This window comes from Musca vetustissima, unplaced genomic scaffold (genome assembly GCF_032173495.1).
Source record: "Musca vetustissima isolate MV318-11 ecotype Yass unplaced genomic scaffold, APGP_CSIRO_Mvet_v1 utg19638, whole genome shotgun sequence".
Taxonomy (NCBI): domain Eukaryota; kingdom Metazoa; phylum Arthropoda; class Insecta; order Diptera; family Muscidae; genus Musca; species Musca vetustissima.
The window spans coordinates 354,366-360,365 of NW_026881834.1; positions in this window are offsets into that span (position 1 = coordinate 354,366).

Genomic DNA, 6,000 nt, shown 5'->3' on the forward strand with positions numbered 1-6,000 from the left:
ATGTAAAAAATAAAAAATAGTAATATAAATTTTTCATGCTCTGTTCACGAACCTACAAGAATCTTCTACGGCATTTACATTAGAACTTTTATGAGGATTTATTTGGCATATATTCAAAGGAATTGACAATTTAAATCCACTGGGTTAACCAAATCCGGTACTATGTAAACATACTTTTCAACTAATCGAAATTGTTTTGGATTTTCTCTTTATACAATTGCAAAGCTTTGTATATTCTGAAACCGAATAAATATTGTAAAAAAATTCAAAATCTAAATGCAACTACCATTCCGTCATAATGTTGACAATAAGGAAATTAGTAAAATGTTTTGAGTTGAGTTCAGTACGAGCAAGGTTTATATAAAGGTTTATATAAAGCCAAAATATATTGAATTCAAAAAGATAACCATAGTTAGCTTTGACAAAGGCATCGATAAAATTTTCAAATTGTTTAAAAATTATCCTAAAATACACAAAATGTTTATCAGATGTGGTGAAAAATAAATTATTTATTGAAATAAAATCAATGCTGTGTATACAATTTGTTGTGCGCGTTCAAAAAGTGCAAAATAAATCGAAAATTGTACAAAGATATTTTCGCCACACCAACAATTTTTGACAGAAATGTAGATACAGGGTTGTGCATTTCCTGAAATTCGCCTTCTGAATACTACAGGCACTGCAAGAAATTTTTTATGCGACTTGAAAAAAAAAAATAGAATATGTATAAATTAACTAACACAAATATTGATGATATGTTGCATTGGCGCGCTTTGTGTGTGCCCTGGCTGGTGGATCAACGTAATGAGGAGTGAGCGACTTGTTGAAATTTAAAAAGTACCAGAACTTGGAGATTATATCACCAGCTGTTATGTATTTGTGCGGTTGTTTTTAATAACCGCAAAAAGCATCATCAGTGGTTTTTCATTTATTCAAACACTCACACATACACAGGATGCGGAAACATGTAATTGTATTGGTATGACGATTGCCTGACAGTACACACATATGCACATGAATGTAGGTACTCAGGTATCCTGTGGTCATTGGACATTGAAAATCCATGACATTAAATTGGCTCCCTCCACGAAGCCAACAAAAGAATGATTCATCCAGTAAATTCATTGGAAATGAATTATCGATCAAATCTTTAATTGATGACCCAGTCATTGGCATTGTTGTACCTCTCACGGTCTCACCACTTGTTAAATCAACTATTCACAATATATTGTATGCGCAAATTACTGTGAATTAACTTATAATGAGGAGATTAATTTGACATTCAAATGTCCGCGATTTTAGAGACATAACTGTTAAAATGTAGTTTTTACCCAGGCTCCATAATGTTACAAAAAACAGAAACATTTTATTGTTGTGACGTCTCTATTTTAGTTCCCAGTCTACGACAATTTTTGATGCCACAAAATACGTAACAGGAAAAAACCTGGAAGTGATTTCATGAAATTTAATGACCTATAATATATCAATCTTCAAGTTAATAATATATCAATGTACAATATTTGGACGTCGATTTTAATAAACTGTGGGATTTTTTTTTAAATGTTTGCCATTTGCGAAAGAGTTACGCCTTTATTCTCCAAATTTCCATTTGATTTAAGTGTTAAGAAAGACAGCGATTGAACCAATATTGTTCCTCCTCAAATTATATTATGGTTGTACAAAAATATGATAATTGCCGAACTGTTATCACTAACAAATTCTATATACTTCATGTTTCCATATAAATTTAAAATGCCTGCAGTACCTTGGAATCTTGGATAATATGGCAGGTTATGCCATGTTGCATTTTTGGTTGCCCATTCGTTTAAAAAAATTCCCAAAATACAAAATAATGTAGACTACCCAAATGAATTATTTTTTCATGAGATTTGAACAAATTGGAGTCGATTTACCAATGTCTGTCTGGCTGGAGAAAAAAACAGATTCAGTCTGAAAAAGGGATTCATAGAGTCAACAAAGCAACACCTTATACAAAAATATACCTTATATAGCCTATAATAAAACTTGTGTGTAAATCAAGTAAAGGCTAGATATCTGCCGACAACACCGACTTTTACTTGTTTTTTTTTTCGTTGCTCAAGACACATTTTACCGTTTATGTTAACCCGGTCGGACATAAGGCCGAATTAAACGGCGAACAACCTCATTTGTACGATTAACTTGAACTTGACACCGGCCGTTTGGGGATGTTTACATGTAATGTCCCATGTATCTGGTGCATGTTAACAAGGCCAATACGCGTTCATACTTTCACCCATTTGTGGAACATTCGTATCAGTTGCTAAACCCATCCAGTCAGAAAAAACGCCGCCAGACCGACCATGTGCTTATCTATTCCTTTGTAATTTGCATTTCACAACCACTGGCGTGCAATCGGGTGTTCAGCTCCTGCGAGATGACTTTTATAGCTGCCATTGCCTTGGTGGTTGTGGCACTTGGTTGTTTGATTTACGTTACCAACATTAGCCTTAGACTTTCTGTAATTTGGCTACGTCATCATAACCACGATTATCTCGCTCGTCTAGACAATATGGTACAAAGAATTCGACCCGTACTGAACGTGTTTTTGCGTTTCGTTTTGCCCATAACAGAGCAGCTGGTTATCTTGGGTGGAATGGAGGGGTGTAAGAGGCGTATACATATGTATATTAGGATTATGATTTTTTCTAAAAAAACGTCTTTGAAATGAAGCCGACTTTTGAGAAATAATTTTTATTTTTTTTTTTTTGTTTTTGTAAAAAAATAATATTTATTATTTTTTAATTCTACATTCTTTAATTTGAGAAAAGCGTTAATTTTTAAAACTTTTTACAAAAAGTCACATACATACACATGAATAAAACAAGTAAAAAGCCTATGATTTGCGGAAGTCTTCGGAATTATTATTCGCTTTATATAATGTGTATGTTTTTATCAAAGCAGTTTCGGATTTAATATTGATCAAATAGGTTATTCAATCAGTTTTAAATTAAATTTACAAGTTTATAAAATATTGACCTTTTGTAGGTTTGGTAACGGTAATAGGTTATGTAAAGTTTGGTTCTAATCGGACATTCCGTTCGTCTGGTATTCGAATTTGAAATATTGAAATTTTTGTTTTGTGGGGGAGGTACTAGAAGGAGTGAACTAATGGGACCCATCTTTGGACTTGATCTAGGCTGCGTAAAAATAATACGTTGTGTAAAGTTTGACTCAATTCAACATTCCGGCATTGGGCATAGAAATCATTTAGTAAATCTTCAAAATGGAATACGAAGTTGTAAAAAAACCATAACCCTAATGGACACCCGAACGAAGTGGCTAAGTACATACGTAAGAACAATCAGTACATATATAAGAACAATCATGTGACTGGAAAAAACATTGATTTATTCCATGAGATTTAACAATTTCCGTGGCAAAAGTTAAATTACCTCAAAAATGACTCGAAGGTCTTGATGCTTGAAACTTAAGACAATAAATGGAATGTTGTCGTTACCGTCGTTTACTAAATTCACCCTCGTTTTTTTCTTACTTATTTATGACATTGACTTACAAAGACAAATTTGTTGTGGTCTATAAATTTTTTGCGGTCAATGATTGCAAAAACCCAATTTTTGAACGCTGGTAGCGACTCAGACTTTCGCAAATTTCCAAACAGGTTCATTGTAGTGGCCAATAAGCCTCTCGGGTCTTTGCTGGCATCAATTCATTAAATACAAAATAAATGACTTGGAAGGAAGTCTCTAAACGGATGCGCCATCCTATTTTCCCAATCTGGCCAAAAAGAAACGTTACTTACGTTTACTATTTGCTACTGTAAAAGTATGTGTGTGAGCCGTATTTATGCTTCAAGTCTTTAATAATATCCAATTTCATGGATCATTAGTGTGTTGTGTTACAGGCGGTGGAACACAACACCATATTTAATGTAGCAGCATCGAAAAAGGCGGTAGTTGGACATGAATTGATAGGTCAGCAACTGACATTGGAGTAGCTGGTGGCGGGTTTGGTTTAGTTGAAGGCGGTCGCCCTGACTATACACACAACTAGCAGTTTGTACAGTGCGATAGCCAATTAAAAAAAAAAAACAAGTGAAAAAGCGTTAAGTTCGGCCGGGCCGAACTTTGGATACCCTCCACCATAGATATACTGACAGGTACTTGAAATGAAAATATAGGGAAATTACCAAAAAGTAGACCTATATCGAAATTTCCACAAACCGGTTATGTAAACCAAAATGTAAACTATAAAACAAATTTCCGAAATTTTTAATGGACAATTATACCCACATCTTTATGGATAATGAGGGTGTATACACTTCGACACGGTTAAAATGGTTCTAGACCCCATGTTTCTTTGGACCAAATTTGTTTCAGAAAATTTTGATTTCATCCAAACTTTGGCCATCTCATTATTTCTTTCAAACATAGTTCAAGTTCGAAGATGGGGAATATCGGTCCACTCCTTCTGGTACCTCCCACACAGGGGCTAGGTCTAAATACGGGTTATAGTTCATATATAGTTCATTATCGTACCTTACGTTCTAGTTTTTTATCTCGATAATATGATTACAACAGAGTCTTAGAACCAAACCCAAAACGCGGAACAAATTGCATAACTATTTTAATATAAAAAAGGGGGTTATATGGGGACTACCCAAAAAGGGGGTGAATACTGATAATTTTTTGTAGGGAAATTTGTTACCATATACGACTACAAAATACCAAATTTCAGCGAATTCGGTTGAAAAACGTGCTCAAGAACCTCAAAATAGCGAAAATTTGGGGGTACCCTTATATGGGGGCTACCAGAAAAATTGGACCTATATTTATAATTTTTAGTAGAGATATTTGGCACCCAATAAGAACCAAATGTACCAAATTTCAGCGAGTTCGGTTGAAAAACGCGCTCTAGAGCCCCAAAATACCGACATTTGAGGGGTACCCTTATATGGGGGCTACCAGAAAAAATGGACTTATATTTATAATTTTTAGTGGAGAGATTTGGTGCCCTATAAGAACTCAAAGTACTAAATTACAGCCAATTCGGTTGAAAACTACGATCAAAACCCCCAAAATACTGAAAATTAAAGGGTACCGTTATATGGGGGCTACCAGAAAAAATTGACCTATATGTATAATTTTTTGTGGATTGGGTACCCAATAGGAACTCAATATACCAAATTTAAGCGACTTCGGCTGAAAAACGCGCTCAAGAACCCCAATATACCGAAAATTGGGGGGTACCCTTATATGGGAGCTATGCCTAAACGTGGACCGATATACCCCATCTTCGAACTTGACCTGCCTGCAGACAAAAGACGACTCTGTGCAAAATTTTGGCGATCTATCTCAACTCGTTTAGACGCTAGAGTGATTACAACAGACGGACGGACAGACGGACATGCATAAATCGCCTTAGAATTTTACGCTGATCAAGAATATATATACTTTATAGGGTCGGAAATGAGTATTTCGATGCGTTACAAACGGAAAAACAAAACTAATATACCCTCCATACTATGGTGGAGGGTATAAAAATATTTGGCTTAAAGATTGGGCGCCACTTTAATTGAACTTAACATTGTTGTAACGTGTTATGTGTTTTTGTTGACACAAATATTTGTTCGCCTGTGGGCCACTGAAATGTGTTGTCTTTTTCTCCGCTGTCGCCATCGCCAAACCTACGCACGAAACCAGCAACAAACAACATAAACAAATGCAAATCTTGGTCTTGGACAAATTGTTTACGGGTTCTGTTTGGCCAAATGCACAGCCACGAGTGCATCTTGCGTGGACCAATCTAAATGACAAAGATATCGCTGAACAGTTTGATATGACTTTGCGGGGCAACTGGTAGTTCTAGTTCGCAGTTTAATGTTGCAATCGTAAATATCAGAGATGTCAATACCCAGGTACGGCGCTTCGCATCCAATCACGCTGACCCAAGCCAAAATACAAATATTTATAAATGGCAACCTGGCGGAGACATGTCAAT